The sequence below is a fragment of the Danio aesculapii genome, chromosome 4, assembly GCF_903798145.1.
Source record: "Danio aesculapii chromosome 4, fDanAes4.1, whole genome shotgun sequence".
NCBI classification, from domain to species: Eukaryota; Metazoa; Chordata; class Actinopteri; order Cypriniformes; family Danionidae; genus Danio; species Danio aesculapii.
In genome coordinates, this window is record NC_079438.1 from 5,659,763 (window position 1) to 5,677,396 (window position 17,634).

Here is a 17,634-nt window from a genome sequence, read left to right on the forward strand (position 1 = left end):
CACTGATTGGTGTGATTGAAATTGGTCTCATTAAGTTCACTGAGTTGAAGCAAGGAGAGATGGAAGAGGTTCTACCTATATTTGGACTCGGATCACTGGATTCAAAGTCCAGAGTGCTAACCATTACACCATGGAAACAAAACCCTTCTTATAGGCTATCTAATGCTCATAAACTGGTGTTGAAACAGGCCTCTGTGAAAGCCGAGCTGTCCCTCAAAGCAAAAAACAACTGCAAGGACTCGTCCAGTAAATTAACCCAGGACCTCTCACACCCGAAGCAAGAATCATACCCCTAGACCAACGAGCCAATTAAAAGCAACAAGTTTACATGGCAACACTATCTGCTGTCAAACCGGCATTCTCTGAAAACGGCCTCTGTCTAAAACCTCAACACCCTCATAAAACATGAGACAACTGTACGGGCTCGCCCGGAATTTGAACCTGGGAGCTCTCGTGGCATGAGCGAGAATCATTCTCCTAGAACAGCAAGCCACTGTGCAGGGAAGGTTTTACGTGGTGATACTATCTGCTAACAAACTGGAATTCTTCGAAAGAAGTTTTTATGAAAGCCATAATACCTCCCTGTAAAACACAAGACAGCTGCAAGGGCTCGTCCGGGATTTGAACCCAGGACCTCTCGCACCCAAAGCGAGAATCACACCCCTAGAAGAGGTAAACTATTGAGGGGCCAAGGGCATTGTTTCTGTCGGTGCTGTGTCAAGGCAACCTGAGCGGCACTCGGCTCCTGGTGCTGCGCCTATTTTTAAATAGCCAACTCTTGACAGCTGCTCTTGCTTACGGCTATACCACCCCGGCAATGCCTGATCTCATCTGAACACGGAAGCAAAGCAGGATTGGACCTGCTTAGTACTTGGATGGGAGACCGCCTGGGAATACCAGGTGCTGTAAGCTTTTTGAATTCCTTCATTTGGCAAAAAAATTAATAAATAAATAAAAAAATATAAAAAAGAGGTAAACTATTGAGGGGCCAAGGGCATTGTTTCTGTCGGTGCTGTGTCAAGGCAAGCTGAGCGGCACTCGGCTCCTGGTGCTGCGCCTATTTTTAAATAGCCAACTCTTGACGGCTGCTCTCGCATACGGCCATACCCCCCTGTGCATGTGTGATAGTGGTACATTCCAGGAAGTGTTTGGCTGCAGTTAGTGAGAGAGGCTCACCACATTTTCTTCTGATTAGTTTTATTTTTGACTCAAATACATTTTTGTTAAACTTTTTTTTGAGTTTGTTTAGTTTATCCTCCCAGCAGCGTGAGCTGTTCGGGAGGAGTGTTTTTTATTCCTATTTTTTTTGCAATGGACGGATCTACGGTGACAGACCTGGCAATGGTGGACGGATTTGAGAAGGCAAATGACAATGGACTGGATTGACGACAAAGACGACAAAGAAACAAACCGATCGGAGAAGGAAGCAAGGAAAAGGATTTATCTAAAAGAAGCAACTGTAACAGTGGATATGGGACAAACAACTGAGATGAGAGCAATGGATTTAATTAAAGCAGTGACGGAGAGGATTGGGGATGGAAAGATTTTGGCTGTAAGACCAAAACAAAACAAGGAATATGAAGTAACACTTGAAAGAGAGGAAGATGCTGATGTGTTAACAGACGGATTGACTATTAAAGGGATAAACTGTACAGTAAAGAGGCTACAAAACCGCGATTGTGTTGTCTCCTTCATGCATCTGCCTGTCTATGTTGTTGATATAGATATTTTAGACAAATTGGATAATTGGAGAGTTTGTCCCATTTCAAAAATTAAAAGAAGGTTTTATCCGGGCACAGATATTGAAGATGGGACGAGGTTTGTTAAAACCAGATTCCCCAAAGAAGTGGCGTCCCTCCCGTACAGCACAAGAATAGAGACAGCAGAAGGACCACAATACTTAAGGGTGATGCACAGCCATCAGGTGAAAACTTGCAGGCTGTGCATGAGCCCAGATCATGTGGTGAAAGACTGTCCAGATTTTAAGTGTTTTAAGTGCGAGGAAAGGGGGCATTTCGCAAGGGATTGCGATGCGGTGAAGTGCCCGGATTGTAATAAGGTTTTAAATAAATGTGAATGGTGGATGGGGGAAGAGGAGGAGGAGGTAGAGCAGCGGGTAGACAGACAGATGTATGAAGGAGACAATATACAGTCAGAGGACAAAACAACAACTCAAGACAGAAGAACAGAGTTTTGGTTTTGGGGAAAATTTTTTAAAGTGGGTTCAGATTTTATATAGAGGAGCTATAACCAGGATAAAATGCAATGGTTTTTTAACGGACTGTTTTAAAATAACAAGATCAATCAGACAGGGTTGCCCGTTATCTGCACTTTTATATGCCTTAGTTGCAGAACCACTGGGATTAGCTGTGAAGCAAGAGGAACGAATAAAAGGAATAGAGGTAGAGGGGGGAGTGAATAAAATATTTCAATATGCTGATGATACTACATTAATACTACAAGATCTGGCAAGTGTAAAGCAAGCAATGGAAACGGTACAACATTTTTGCAAGGGTTCAGGAGCTAAAATAAACGAAGATAAAACAGTATATTTGAGATTTGGAGGAACTGAGGCTTTATCTGGACATTTTACGTTCAAGGAAATGGATGAAATTAAAATTTTAGGCATTGTAGTTGGGAGGGATGAAAAGAAAGCAGAAGTAACTACGTGGGAGGAAATGTTAGGAGGGATTGAAAGAAGGCTGAGGTTTTGGAAATTAATGTCTTTAACTTTGAAGGGGAGGGTTTTAATTTTGAATGTTTTAATGGTTTCTAAATTATGGAATATTTTATATGTGTCATCAATGCCACTGTGGATGGAAAAAAGGCTGAAAAAATGTTTTTTAGATTTTTTTATGGGAAGGGAAGCCTCCAAGAATAAGCAACGTTGATTGGAGAAGTGGGCAAAGGGGGACTAGGTTTAATAGATGTGGAACAAAGAAAAAACAGCTTAAGAGTGAAAATGGTAAGGAAATATTTGGATGAAGAAAATAAGGCAGCATGGAAAAGATTAATGGAATATTTTTTAAGTAAAAGTGGCAATTTTAATATGGGAGATAATATTTTATGGATGAGGATGAAAACATTCATGACAGAGGGTCTACCAGACTTTTATAAAGAATTGATTGGAGCATGGGGGAAATTTTTAACTTGTGTACATTTTAATATACAAGGACGCGAGAACATTTTAAATCAGCCTTTATTCCTAAACAGTGACATTCTTAATCAAGAGAAAGTGGTGTTTTTTAAGGAAATGGTGGGAGGTGGGAATAACAAGAGTAAGGGATATTTTATATGAATTTAAGGAAGGATTTTTACCGGTGCAGTATGTTATTGATGTGATGGACAAAGCGAAGGAGGATTTTAATAGACAAGACTTAATAAAGGAATACGACATAATTAAAAATGCCATACCTGCAGAATGGTTAACAAGAATAGAAAACATGGAAGAAAATAAACCAAGTAAAGATGTGAGTGTAAGATTTGGAGAGAAATAGTGGGATTTGAAAGATTGTACTGTGAAAATGATTTATGGTTTTTTGGAGATGGGGTTTTTAAGAAACCTGGTGCAAATCGGTACTGGATAATCCATTGTGCTCTGCACGCATGGGTTCGAATCCCATCCTCGTCGTTCATTAAAGAGAGCCCGGTGCTTCCGGGGAAGTTATCTTACTCGCACTATCTTCGTGCTTCGAAGCATGTTATGGCAAAATTGAAAGTCATCTTACCGAACATAATTGCAGAAACATACAGAATTGCAGAAACAAATTTGTGCCGCAGTAAAGCCTCCATCAAAGAAGTAGGCGCATACGTGATGAGGTGGCCGAGTAGTTAGGGTGATGCACTTCTAATCCATTGTGCACTGCCTGTGTGGGTTTGAATCCCATCCTCGTTGACCATTTGCTATGGTGTTTGAGAGAGCCCCGTGCTTCCGTGGAAGGTGTTTTACTCGCACCCTCTTAGCGTTTTGAAGGATGTTATGGTAGAAGTTAATCCAGCCTCCGGCAGGGATGGACCGCTAATCCACTGTGCTCTGCTTGTGTGGGTTCGAATCCCACTCTCGTCGTTCAATTGCTTTAGTATTTTAGAGAGCCTGGTGCTTCCATGGAAGGTTTCTTACACGCACTCTGAAGAATGTTATGGTACAGGTTAATCCAGCCTGCAGCATGTTTAGGAGCTCAACGAAAGTTGCAACATGCTAAAGAAACAGGAGCACAGCTATCCTTTTCAACAGAACATTATGCCTACTAAGAAGCTGACAAAAATTGCCAGAGCTGACTGTATTTCAAGTCATCCCAGCGAGGTATTGGGTAAAGTTTTCAAACAGCAATAATCACGCCTGAGATAGACCTCATAGGCTACGATATTGCCTCTGCAAAAGAATAGCTATAACAGCTACGAACTCTTCTGTGTACCAATCTGGACATGCAACGACAAGGTGGCATCAAACTTTAAACTGCCAGCAATCAGCCCTCTGGCACCAATGAGTGCATGCTGTGTCTGCAGAACAGGTTATTGATTTGTCCAAAAATAATTACTTATACATTGTTTCATTTTTACTTAAAGAAAAGTATACACTTCCTTATGTGAATCTGGGAGAAGAGAATTGTGGGTAATCTGGTAAAGGGGGCGGAGTCACAACGCTGAACGGCAGAGAAAAGGGTTGAGATTGGGATGTATTTATTGGGCTGTACAGGGATTGGGGGGTAAGGTAATGAAGAATGCAAGGGCACTGAAACCATATTTTGACAGAAATCCAAGGTCAGCTATGCTGCCGTTTTTAGACTCAGGCATTCTGTCTAGTTTCTCTCCAACAAAACCAGAAGAAACTTGTTGCAGTTAATGTTGAACAATAAAGCCTGGTTTATACTTCTGTGTCAAGTGATCAGCGTGATCCACGGCGCAAGCCTTGCGCGTAGCCGTGCACTTATACTTCTGCGCACTGTTTCTGTTGCTCTGCAATACACTTCCGAAACGCTAGCTGGCAGTAGGTGTTTATGTTTCTCTGTGTTGAGTTTCTTCGCTGGTGTTTTGTTTTTTTCTGACCGCTTCCTTAATGTGCAAGTGGCTCAAATTCGCTCATTTTGAGGCAGGAACCAGTGGACGTGCAACAACTTTAATGAAAAGGTTAACACAAAACAACAGTCTCCATCCGGAGCTCCTTCATGGGACTCCACACTTGTAAACACCCGCTGCTTCACGCTCGAGCGGCTCTCACCTCCGCCCACACTCGTCAGCGCTACCAAGCCGACCAATCTCAGAGCTTGCACTTGCGCTGTGCTTACACGTGACGAGGTGGCCGAGTGCTTAGGTTAGTATGTTGTACTCTGCAAGTTCTGGTTTAAATCCCATCCTCATAGTTTCACTGTTTTGAGAGAGGCACCTGCTTCTGTCTAAGGTTTCTTACTTGCACCTCTCTGCGTCTTAAAGGATGTTTATGGCAAAACTGTATGTGATATTTAGCGAAAATAGCTGCAAAAACATACGTATTTGCCATAGTCCAGTCTCCATTAGGAGAGCACCTATGTGCGCGGCGAGGTGGCTGAGTGGTTAAGGCGATGGACTGCTAGTCCTTTGTGCTTTGCATGTGTGAGTCGAATTCCAGCCTGGTCATTTGTTTAAGAGAGCCTGGTGTTTACGTGGAAGGTAACTTACTTGCACCCTCTTCGTGCTTTGAAGCATGTTATGGCAAAATTGAGTGTCATCTTACCGAAAACAGTTGCAAAAACATACATGACCACATATGTGCCCCAGTCCAGCCTCCATCAGGAAAGTGGCAGCATATGTGACGAGGTGGCCGAGTGGTTAAGGCGATGGACTGCTAATCCATTGTGCTCTGCACGCGTGGGTTCGAATCCCATCCTCGTCGCTCAAATGCACTGGCATTTGAGAGATCCCGGTGATTCAGTGGAAGGTGCATTACTCGCACCCTCTTTGCGTTTTGAAGGATGTTGCTGCAAAATTTAATGTCATCTGTATCGAAAGTAGCTGCAAATACATACATTTATGCCAAAGTCCAGCGCCCATCAGGAAAATGGCTACATGCATGACGAGGTGGCCGAGTGGTTAAGGCGATGGACTGCTAATCCATTGTGCTCTGCACGCGTGAGTTCGAATCCCATCCTCGTTGCTCAAATGCACTGGCATTTGAGAGATCCTGGTGATTCAGTGGAAGGTGTATTACTCGCACCCTCTTTGCGTTTTGAAGGATGTTGCTGCAAAATTTAATGTCATCTGTATCGAAAGTAGCTGCAAATACATACATTTATGGCAAAGTCCAGCCCCCATCAGGAAAGCGGCTACATGCATGACGAGGTGGCCGAGTGGTTAAGGCGAATGACTGCTAATCCATTGTGCTCTGCACGCATGGGTTCGAATCCCATCCTCGTCGTTCATTAAAGAGAGCCCGGTGCTTCCGGGGAAGTTATCTTACTCGCACCATCTTCGTACTTCGAAGCATGTTATGGCAAAATTGAAAGTCATCTTACCGAACATAATAGCAGAAACAAATATGTGCCGCAGTCCAGCCTCCATCAAAGAAGTAGGCGCATACGTGATGAGGTGGCCGAGTAGTTAGGGTGATGCACTTCTAATCCATTGTGCACTGCCTGTGTGGGTTTGAATCCCATCCTCGTTGACCATTTGCTATGGTGTTTGAGAGAGCCCCGTGCTTCCGTGGAAGGTGTTTTACTCGCACCCTCTTAGCGTTTTGAAGGATGTTATGGTAGAAGTTAATCCAGCCTCCGGCAGGGATGGACCGCTAATCCACTGTGCTCTGCTTGTGTGGGTTCGAATCCCACTCTCGTCGTTCAATTGCTTTAGTATTTTAGAGAGCCTGGTGATCCATGGAAGGTTTCTTACACGCACTCTGAAGAATGTTATGGTACAGGTTAATCCAGCCTGCAGCATGTTTAGGAGCTCAACGAAAGTTGCAACATGCTAAAGAAACAGGAGCACAGCTATCCTTTTCAACAGAACATTAAGCCTACTAAGAGGCTGACAAAAATTGCCAGAGCTGACTGTATTTCAAGTCATCCCAGCGAGGTATTGGGTAAAGTTTTCAACCAGCAATGATCATGCCTCGGATAGACCTCATAGGCTACGATATTGCCTTTGCAAAAGAATAGCTATAACAGCTACGAACTCTTCTGTGTACCAATCTGGACATGCAACGACAAGGTGGCATCAAACTTTAAACTGCCAGCAATCAGCCCTCTGGCACCAATGAGGGCATGCTGTGTCTGCAGAACAGGTTATTGATTTGTCCAAAAATAATTACTCATACATTGTTTCATTTTTACTTAAAGAAAAGTATACACTACTTATGTGAATCTGGGAGAAGAGAATTGTGGGTAATCTGGTAAAGGGGGCGGAATCACAACGCTGAACGGCAGAGAAAAGGGTTGAGATTGGGATGTATTTATTGGGCTGTACAGGGATTGGGGGGTAAGCTAATGAAGAATGCAAGGGCACTGAAACCATATTTTGACAGAAATCCAAGGTCAGCTATGCTGCCGTTTTTAGACTCAGGCATTCTGTCTAGTTTCTCTCCAACAAAACCAGAAGAAACTTGTTGCAGTTAATGTTGAACAATAAAGCCTGGTTTATACTTCTGTGTCAAGTGATCAGCGTGATCCACGGCGCAAGCCTTGCGCGTAGCCGTGCACTTATACTTCTGCGCACTGTTTCTGTTGCTCTGCAATACACTTCCGAAACGCTAGCTGGCAGTAGGTGTTTATGTTTCTCTGTGTTGAGTTTCTTCGCTGGTGTTTTGTTTTTTTCTGACCGCTTCCTTAATGTGCAAGTGGCTCAAATTCGCTCATTTTGAGGCAGGAACCAGTGGACGTGCAACAACTTTAATGAAAAGGTTAACACAAAACAACAGTCTCCATCCGGAGCTCCTTCATGGGACTCCACACTTTCAAACACCCACTGCTACACGCTCGAGCGGCTCTCACCTCCGCCCACACTCGTCAGCGCTACCAAGCCGACCAATCTCAGAGCTTGCACTTGCGCTGTGCTTACACGTGACGAGGTGGCCGAGTGCTTAGGTTAGTATGTTGTACTCTGCAAGTTCTGGTTTAAATCCCATCCTCATAGTTTCACTGTTTTGAGAGAGGCAACTGCTTCTGTCTAAGGTTTCTTACTTGCACCTCTCAGCGTCTTAAAGGATGTTTATGGCAAAACTGTATGTGATATTTAGCGAAAATAGCTGCAAAAACATACGTATTTGCCATAGTCCAGTCTCCATTAGGAGAGCACCTATGTGCGCGGCGAGGTGGCTGAGTGGTTAAGGCGATGGACTGCTAATCCTTTGTGCTTTGCATGTGTGAGTCGAATTCCAGCCTGGTCATTCGTTTAAGAGAGCCTGGTGTTTACGTGGAAGGTAACTTACTTGCACCCTCTTCGTGCTTCGAAGCATGTTATGGCAAAATTGAGTGTCATCTTACCGAAAACAGTTGCAAAAACATACATGACCACATATGTGCCCCAGTCCAGCCTCCATCAGGAAAGTGTCAGCATATGTGACGAGTTGGCCAAGTGGTTAAGACGATGGACTGCTAATCCATTGTGCTCTGCACGCGTGGGTTCGAATCCCATCCTCGTCGCTCAAATGCACTGGCATTTGAGAGATCCCGGTGATTCAGTGGAAGGTGTATTACTCGCACCCTCTTTGCGTTTTGAAGGATGTTGCTGCAAAATTTAATGTCATCTGTATCGAAAGTAGCTGCAAATACATACATTTATGCCAAAGTCCAGCCCCCATCAGGAAAGCAGCTACATGCATGACGAGGGGGCCGAGTGGTTAAGGCGATGGACTGCTAATCCATTGTGCTCTGCACGCATGGGTTCGAATCCCATCCTCGTCGTTCATTAAAGAGAGCCCGGTGCTTCCGGGGAAGTTATCTTACTCGCACCATCTTCGTGCTTCGAAGCATGTTATGGCAAAATTGAAAGTCATCTTACCGAACATAATTGCAGAAACATACAGAATTGCAGAAACAAATATGTGCCGCAGTCCAGCCTCCATCAAAGAAGTAGGCGCATACGTGATGAGGTGGCCGAGTAGTTAGGGTGATGCACTTCTAATCCATTGTGCACTGCCTGTGTGGGTTTGAATCCCATCCTCGTTGACCATTTGCTATGGTGTTTGAGAAAGCCCCGTGCTTCTGTGGAAGGTGTTTTACTCGCACCCTCTTAGCGTTTTGAAGGATGTTATGGTAGAAGTTAATCCAGCCTCCGGCAGGGATGGACCGCTAATCCACTGTGCTCTGCTTGTGTGGGTTCGAATCCCACTCTCGTCGTTCAATTGCTTTAGTATTTTAGAGAGCCTGGTGCTTCCATGGAAGGTTTCTTACACGCACTCTGCTCGCATTCTGAAGAATGTTATGGTACAGGTTAATCCAGCCTGCAACATGTTTAGGAGCTCAATGAAAGTTGCAACATGCTAAAGAAACAGGAGCACAGCTATCCTTTTCAACAGAACATTAAGCCTACTAAGAGGCTAACAAAAGTTGCCAGAGCTGACTGTATTTCAAGTCATCCCAGCGAGGTATTGGGTAAAGTTTTCAACCAGCAATGATCACGCCTCGGATAGACCTCATAGGCTACAATATTGCCTCTGCAAAAGAATAGCTATAACAGCTACGAACTCTTCTGTGTACCAATCTGGACATGCAACGACAAGGTGGCATCAAACTTTAAACTGCCAGCAATCAGCCCTCTGGCACCAATGAGTGCATGCTGTGTCTGCAGAACAGGTTATTGATTTGTCCAAAAATAATTACTTATACATTGTTTCATTTTTACTTAAAGAAAAGTATACACTTCCTTATGTGAATCTGGGAGAAGAGAATTGTGGGTAATCTGGTAAAGGGGGCGGAGTCACAACGCTGAACGGCAGAGAAAAGGGTTGAGATTGGGATGTATTTATTGGGCTGTACAGGGATTGGGGGGTAAGGTAATGAAGAATGCAAGGGCACTGAAACCATATTTTGACAGAAATCCAAGGTCAGCTATGCTGCCGTTTTTAGACTCAGGCATTCTGTCTAGTTTCTCTCCAACAAAACCAGAAGAAACTTGTTGCAGTTAATGTTGAACAATAAAGCCTGGTTTATACTTCTGTGTCAAGTGATCAGCGTGATCCACGGCGCAAGCCTTGCGCGTAGCCGTGCACTTATACTTCTGCGCACTGTTTCTGTTGCTCTGCAATACACTTCCGAAACGCTAGCTGGCAGTAGGTGTTTATGTTTCTCTGTGTTGAGTTTCTTCGCTGGTGTTTTGTTTTTTTCTGACCGCTTCCTTAATGTGCAAGTGGCTCAAATTCGCTCATTTTGAGGCAGGAACCAGTGGACGTGCAACAACTTTAATGAAAAGGTTAACACAAAACAACAGTCTCCATCCGGAGCTCCTTCATGGGACTCCACACTTGTAAACACCCGCTGCTTCACGCTCGAGCGGCTCTCACCTCCGCCCACACTCGTCAGCGCTACCAAGCCGACCAATCTCAGAGCTTGCACTTGCGCTGTGCTTACACGTGACGAGGTGGCCGAGTGCTTAGGTTAGTATGTTGTACTCTGCAAGTTCTGGTTTAAATCCCATCCTCATAGTTTCACTGTTTTGAGAGAGGCACCTGCTTCTGTCTAAGGTTTCTTACTTGCACCTCTCTGCGTCTTCAAGGATGTTTATGGCAAAACTGTATGTGATATTTAGCGAAAATAGCTGCAAAAACATACGTATTTGCCATAGTCCAGTCTCCATTAGGAGAGCACCTATGTGCGCGGCGAGGTGGCTGAGTGGTTAAGGCGATGGACTGCTAATCCTTTGTGCTTTGCATGTGTGAGTCGAATTCCAGCCTGGTCATTTGTTTAAGAGAGCCTGGTGTTTACGTGGAAGGTAACTTACTTGCACCCTCTTCGTGCTTCGAAGCATGTTATGGCAAAATTGAGTGTCATCTTACCGAAAACAGTTGCAAAAACATACATGACCACATATGTGCCCCAGTCCAGCCTCCATCAGGAAAGTGGCAGCATATGTGACGAGGTGGCCGAGTGGTTAAGGCGATGGACTGCTAATCCATTGTGCTCTGCACGCGTGGGTTCGAATCCCATCCTCGTCGCTCAAATGCACTGGCATTTGAGAGATCCCGGTGATTCAGTGGAAGGTGTATTACTCGCACCCTCTTTGCGTTTTGAAGGATGTTGCTGCAAAATTTAATGTCATCTGTATCGAAAGTAGCTGCAAATACATACATTTATGCCAAAGTCCAGCGCCCATCAGGAAAATGGCTACATGCATGACGAGGTGGCCGAGTGGTTAAGGCGATGGACTGCTAATCCATTGTGCTCTGCACGCGTGAGTTCGAATCCCATCCTCGTTGCTCAAATGCACTGGCATTTGAGAGATCCTGGTGATTCAGTGGAAGGTGTATTACTCGCACCCTCTTTGCGTTTTGAAGGATGTTGCTGCAAAATTTAATGTCATCTGTATCGAAAGTAGCTGCAAATACATACATTTATGGCAAAGTCCAGCCCCCATCAGGAAAGCGGCTACATGCATGACGAGGTGGCCGAGTGGTTAAGGCGAATGACTGCTAATCCATTGTGCTCTGCACGCATGGGTTCGAATCCCATCCTCGTCGTTCATTAAAGAGAGCCCGGTGCTTCCGGGGAAGTTATCTTACTCGCACCATCTTCGTACTTCGAAGCATGTTATGGCAAAATTGAAAGTCATCTTACCGAACATAATAGCAGAAACAAATATGTGCCGCAGTCCAGCCTCCATCAAAGAAGTAGGCGCATACGTGATGAGGTGGCCGAGTAGTTAGGGTGATGCACTTCTAATCCATTGTGTACTGCCTGTGTGGGTTTGAATCCCATCCTCGTTGACCATTTGCTATGGTGTTTGAGAGAGCCCCGTGCTTCCGTGGAAGGTGTTTTACTCGCACCCTCTTAGCGTTTTGAAGGATGTTATGGTAGAAGTTAATCCAGCCTCCGGCAGGGATGGACCGCTAATCCACTGTGCTCTGCTTGTGTGGGTTCGAATCCCACTCTCGTCGTTCAATTGCTTTAGTATTTTAGAGAGCCTGGTGCTTCCATGGAAGGTTTCTTACACGCACTCTGAAGAATGTTATGGTACAGGTTAATCCAGCCTGCAGCATGTTTAGGAGCTCAACGAAAGTTGCAACATGCTAAAGAAACAGGAGCACAGCTATCCTTTTCAACAGAACCTTATGCCTACTAAGAAGCTGACAAAAATTGCCAGAGCTGACTGTATTTCAAGTCATCCCAGCGAGGTATTGGGTAAAGTTTTCAACCAGCAATGATCACGCCTCGGATAGACCTCATAGGCTACGATATTGCCACTGCGAAAGAATAGCTATAACAGCTACGAACTCTTCTGTGTACCAATCTGGACATGCAACGACAAGGTGGCATCAAACTTTAAACTGCCAGCAATCAGCCCTCTGGCACCAATGAGTGCATGCTGTGTCTGCAGAACAGGTTATTGATTTGTCCAAAAATAATTACTTATACATTGTTTCATTTTTACTTAAAGAAAAGTATACACTACTTATGTGAATCTGGGAGAAGAGAATTGTGGGTAATCTGGTAAAGGGGGCGGAGTCACAATGCTGAACGGCAGAGAAAAGGGTTGAGATTGGGATGTATTTATTGGGCTGTACAGGGATTGGGGTAAGGTAATGAAGAATGCAAGGGCACTGAAACCATATTTTGACAGAAATCCAAGGTCAGCTATGCTGCCGTTTTTAGACTCAGGCATTCTGTCTAGTTTCTCTCCAACAAAACCAGAAGAAACTTGTTGCAGTTAATGTTGAACAATAAAGCCTGGTTTATACTTCTGTGTTAAGTGATCAGCGTGATCCACGGCGCAAGCCTTGCGCGTAGCCGTGCACTTATACTTCTGCGCACTGTTTCTGTTGCTCTGCAATACACTTCCGAAACGCTAGCTGGCAGTAGGTGTTTATGTTTCTCTGTGTTGAGTTTCTTCGCTGGTGTTTTGTTTTTTTCTGACCGCTTCCTTAATGTGCAAGTGGCTCAAATTCGCTCATTTTGAGGCAGGAACCAGTGGACGTGCAACAACTTTAATGAAAAGGTTAACACAAAACAACAGTCTCCATCCGGAGCTCCTTCATGGGACTCCACACTTGTAAACACCTGCTGCTTCACGCTCGAGCGGCTCTTACCTCCGCCCACACTCGTCAGCGCTACCAAGCCGACCAATCTCAGAGCTTGCACTTGCGCTGTGCTTACACGTGACGAGGTGGCCGAGTGCTTAGGTTAGTATGTTGTACTCTGCAATTTCTGGTTTAAATCCCATCCTCATAGTTTCACTGTTTTGAGAGAGGCAACTGCTTCTGTCTAAGGTTTCTTACTTGCACCTCTCAGCGTCTTAAAGGATGTTTATGGCAAAACTGTATGTGATATTTAGCGAAAATAGCTGCAAAAACATACGTATTTGCCATAGTCCAGTCTCCATTAGGAGAGCACCTATGTGCGCGGCGAGGTGGCTGAGTGGTTAAGGCAATGGACTGCTAATCCGTTGTGCTTTGCATGTGTGAGTCGAATTCCAGCCTGGTCATTCATTTAAGAGAGCCTGGTGTTTACGTGGAAGGTAACTTACCTGCACCCTCTTCGTGCTTCGAAGCATGTTATGGTAAAATTGAGTGTCATCTTACCGAAAACAGTTGCAAAAACATACATGACCACATATGTGCCCCAGTCCAGCCTCCATCAGGAAAGTGGCAGCATATGTGACGAGGTGGCCGAGTGGTTAAGGCGATGGACTCCTAATCCATTGTGCTCTGCACGCGTGGTTCGAATCCCATCCTCGTCGCTCAAATGCACTGGCATTTGAGAGATCCCGGTGATTCAGTGGAAGGTGTATTACTTGCACCCTCTTTGCGTTTTGAAGGATGTTGCTGCAAAATTTAATGTCATCTGTATCGAAAGTAGCTGCAAATACATACATTTATGCCAAAGTCCAGCCCCCATCAGGAAAGCGGCTACATGCATGACGAGGTGGCCGAGTGGTTAAGGCGATGGACTGCTAATCCATTGTGCTCTGCACGCATGGGTTCGAATCCCATCCTCGTCGTTCATTAAAGAGAGCCCGGTGCTTCCGGGGAAGTTATCTTACTCGCACCATCTTCGTGCTTCGAAGCATGTTATGGCAAAATTGAAAGTCATCTTACCGAACATAATTGCAGAAACATACAGAATTGCAGAAACAAATATGTGCCGCAGTCCAGCCTCCATCAAAGAAGTAGGCGCATACGTGATGAGGTGGCCGAGTAGTTAGGGTGATGCACTTCTAATCCATTGTGCACTGCCTGTGTGGGTTTGAATCCCATCCTCGTTGACCATTTGCTATGGTGTTTGAGAGAGCCCCGTGCTTCCGTGGAAGGTGTTTTACTCGCACCCTCTTAGCATTTTGAAGGATGTTATGGTAGAAGTTAATCCAGCCTCCGGCAGGGATGGACCGCTAATCCACTGTGCTCTGCTTGTGTGGGTTCGAATCCCACTCTCGTCGTTCAATTGCTTTAGTATTTTAGAGAGCCTGGTGCTTCCATGGAAGGTTTCTTACACGCACTCTGCTCGCATTCTGAAGAATGTTATGGTACAGGTTAATCCAGCCTGCAGCATGTTTAGGAGCTCAATGAAAGTTGCAACATGCTAAAGAAACAAAAGCACAGCTATCCTTTTCAACAGAACATTAAGCCTACTAAGAGGCTGACAAAAATTGCCAGAGCTGACTGTATTTCAAGTCATCCCAGCGAGGTATTGGGTAAAGTTTTCAACCAGCAATGATCACGCCTCGGATAGACCTCACAGGCTACGATATTGCCTCTGTGGAAGAATAGCTATAACAGCTACGAACTCTTCTGTGTACCAAACTGGACATGCACCGACAAGGTGGCATCAAACTTTAAACTGCCAGCAATCAGCCCTCTGGCACCAATGAGTGCATGCTGTGTCTGCAGAACAGGTTATTGATTTGTCCAAAAATAATTACTTATACATTGTTTCATTTTTACTTAAAGAAAAGTATACACTACTTATGTGAATCTGGGAGAAGAGAATTGTGGGTAATCTGGTAAAGGGGCGGAGTCACAACGATGAACGGCAGAGAAAAGGGTTGAGATTGGGATGTATTTATTGGGCTGTACAGGGATTGGGGTAAGGTAATGAAGAATGCAAGGGCACTGAAACCATATTTTGACAGAAATCCAAGGTCAGCTATGCTGCCGTTTTTAGACTCAGGCATTCTGTCTAGTTTCTCTCCAACAAAACCAGAAGAAACTTGTTGCAGTTAATGTTGAACAATAAAGCCTGGTTTATACTTCTGTGTCAAGTGATCAGCGTGATCCACGGCGCAAGCCTTGCGCGTAGCCGTGCACTTATACTTCTGCGCACTGTTTCTGTTGCTCTGCAATACACTTCCGAAACGCTAGCTGGCAGTAGGTGTTTATGTTTCTCTGTGTTGAGTTTCTTCGCTGGTGTTTTGTTTTTTTCTGAACGCTTCCTTAATGAGCAAGTGGCTCAAATTCGCTCATTTTGAGGCAGGAACCAGTGGACGTGCAACAACTTTAATTAAAAGGTAAACACAAAACAACAGTCTTCATCCGGAGCTCCTTCATGGGACTCCACACTTGTAAACACCCGCTGCTTCGCGGTCGAGCGGCTCTCACCTCCGCCCACACTTGTCAGCGTTACCAAGCCGACCAATCTCAGAGCTTGCGCTATGCGCACGCATGACATTTTTTGAGAGGTGCGCGTCAATGTCGCCCACGGCCACAGCGAGGTGCTATGCAACCACGTGTAGGCTGCGCCGTAGCATACGCGTGCGCTTGACGCAGAGGTATAAATCAGCCTTAACTCTGGGGCACTGATCAGAGCTACTGATAAAGCTCCTTATGACAACCTTTATCTTCATCTTTTCTGTAAGAACATCCATTCGAGTCCCAAAAGTTAATCCTTTCTCTAGCACAACGCTGTGCTTACACAGCAAATTTTGAAGTGTTAATTTCACTCTCAAAGTAGCTGAAGAGGTTTGATAGAACTAGCTGGTAGCCCGGCTAGCAGAGAGTTGCAATAGTCCAGTTTGGAGAGGACAAGAGCTTGAACAATGAGTTGAGCTGTATGTTTAGATAGGAAGGGTCGGACCTTTCTGATGTTGTAGAGTGCGAATCTGCAAGATCGAGCAGTTCTAGAAATGTGGTCAGAGAAGTTCAGTTGGTCATTAATCGTAACTCCAAGGCTTTTTACCATTTTGGATGCAGTGATGGTTGCTCCATCCATCTGTATTGAAAAGTTATGGTGAAGAGTCGGGTTGGCAGAAACTTCAAGCATTTCCGTTTTCATGAGGTTAAGCTGGAGATGATGATCTTTCATCCAGAGTGAAATGTCTGACAGGCAGGCTGAAATGCGAGCTGGAACCGAGGGATCATCAGGGTGGAAAGAGAGGTATAGCTGGGTGTCATCAGCATAGCAGTGGTAGGAAAAACCATGTTTCTGGAGTTGAGACAGATTATAGCTCGGCTTTGATGCAAGTGTGCTACTTGCATTCAATAAAGAGCACATCAGCTCTTACCTTGACAGCGTGTAAGTTGTGCATGGGGGTCAGAGAAAAGAAATGAAATCATGTACAGTGCTGCACATTTGCTCTGCACCAAGTGTGCCACACGCCTGCTTTTGGACGAAGGTCCTGGCCGTTAGATCGCCCCCTTGGGGCTGGCTGCAGTATAAGTCATAAAGCTGGTTCTGGTCAATTAAGGCACTGGTTAACATGCTGATATAGGTGCAGATCTTCATTTTTGTAAACAGTTTGTGTTTAGCAGTAATTTAATGATGGGCGTGTCATCAAGATTGAAGTGTTATTATTCCAATTCTGTGTTCCGCAAACTATTCAGGACATTTAATACCCTGCTCTGTCCTCCTCCACCAACTCCTTATCAGCTGGCCTCCTTCTTTACACAAAAAACCCTCAAACCTAAATCTCCATCAAACAACACCCTCTAAAGAAAAATTCACTCTCTTCCTTCACTCCACACTGGCACATTTCCAACCTCTTTTAAGCAGATGTAACGGAGGCCAGCTAGTGTAGTGCTGTGTAGGTAAACCTCACTCATCTGACTTCTAAAGGTGCTCTGGCGACAGACACTTGGGGCCATGGTCTTTAGCCTACTTGTTAGGCTTGTTGCCATGCAAAAAGTCACCGGTTCGATCCCAGCTCGGAGCGGGTTGGGTGGTGTAGGGCCAGCAGGGTTACACAGGCCTGTTACAACATTGCTTCTACATTGAAATCAAAAACAAGGAAATCAGTCCTGACATCATGTGAACTGTTTACGGTAAAAATTTGCAAGGTAAGCATATATTTTTTTGACATATTACCCTCTAAGAACCCTAACTTTACAAAGTGATGTTACCTGGTGCCATGAAAAATATTTAGTGTGTTTGTATTAATGTTTCAAAAACATGCTCGACCAAAAGGTTGATTTGTCACTTTATGGTAAAGGTAGAAAAGCAAAACTAATGATTTCATATCATGCATTTCTGCAGTCTGAATGGACTGTTTGCTGAGAAATATCAACTTTTGATAATTCACAGAATA

At 44.6% G+C, this 17,634-nt stretch overlaps 12 non-coding genes and 2 pseudogenes across 12 annotated transcripts; 8 read left to right on the plus strand and 6 right to left on the minus strand.

Annotated features, from left to right (window-relative positions):
* LOC130221893 (zinc finger protein 721-like) overlaps positions 1–17,634 on the minus strand; it is a 461,849-nt pseudogene that overhangs the window by 363,294 nt on the left and 80,921 nt on the right.
* Positions 794–912, plus strand: LOC130224056 (5S ribosomal RNA; annotated as a pseudogene).
* On the minus strand, positions 4,244–4,384 carry LOC130224262 (U4 spliceosomal RNA). The gene has a single exon (XR_008837328.1). It is a non-coding gene; the product is annotated as a U4 spliceosomal RNA (small nuclear RNA).
* trnas-gcu (transfer RNA serine (anticodon GCU)) lies at positions 5,788–5,869 on the plus strand. The gene has a single exon. It is a non-coding gene; the product is annotated as a tRNA-Ser (tRNA).
* trnas-gcu (transfer RNA serine (anticodon GCU)) lies at positions 6,049–6,130 on the plus strand. Its single transcript has one exon. It is a non-coding gene; the product is annotated as a tRNA-Ser (tRNA).
* Positions 6,985–7,125, minus strand: LOC130224175 (U4 spliceosomal RNA). The gene has a single exon (XR_008837247.1). It is a non-coding gene; the product is annotated as a U4 spliceosomal RNA (small nuclear RNA).
* Positions 8,789–8,870, plus strand: trnas-gcu (transfer RNA serine (anticodon GCU)). Its single transcript has one exon. It is a non-coding gene; the product is annotated as a tRNA-Ser (tRNA).
* Positions 9,494–9,634, minus strand: LOC130224246 (U4 spliceosomal RNA). Its single transcript, XR_008837313.1, has one exon. It is a non-coding gene; the product is annotated as a U4 spliceosomal RNA (small nuclear RNA).
* On the plus strand, positions 11,038–11,119 carry trnas-gcu (transfer RNA serine (anticodon GCU)). The gene has a single exon. It is a non-coding gene; the product is annotated as a tRNA-Ser (tRNA).
* On the plus strand, positions 11,299–11,380 carry trnas-gcu (transfer RNA serine (anticodon GCU)). Its single transcript has one exon. It is a non-coding gene; the product is annotated as a tRNA-Ser (tRNA).
* LOC130224212 (U4 spliceosomal RNA) lies at positions 12,236–12,376 on the minus strand. The gene has a single exon (XR_008837280.1). It is a non-coding gene; the product is annotated as a U4 spliceosomal RNA (small nuclear RNA).
* On the plus strand, positions 13,777–13,857 carry trnar-ccu (transfer RNA arginine (anticodon CCU)). The gene has a single exon. It is a non-coding gene; the product is annotated as a tRNA-Arg (tRNA).
* Positions 14,037–14,118, plus strand: trnas-gcu (transfer RNA serine (anticodon GCU)). The gene has a single exon. It is a non-coding gene; the product is annotated as a tRNA-Ser (tRNA).
* LOC130224222 (U4 spliceosomal RNA) lies at positions 14,742–14,882 on the minus strand. Its single transcript, XR_008837290.1, has one exon. It is a non-coding gene; the product is annotated as a U4 spliceosomal RNA (small nuclear RNA).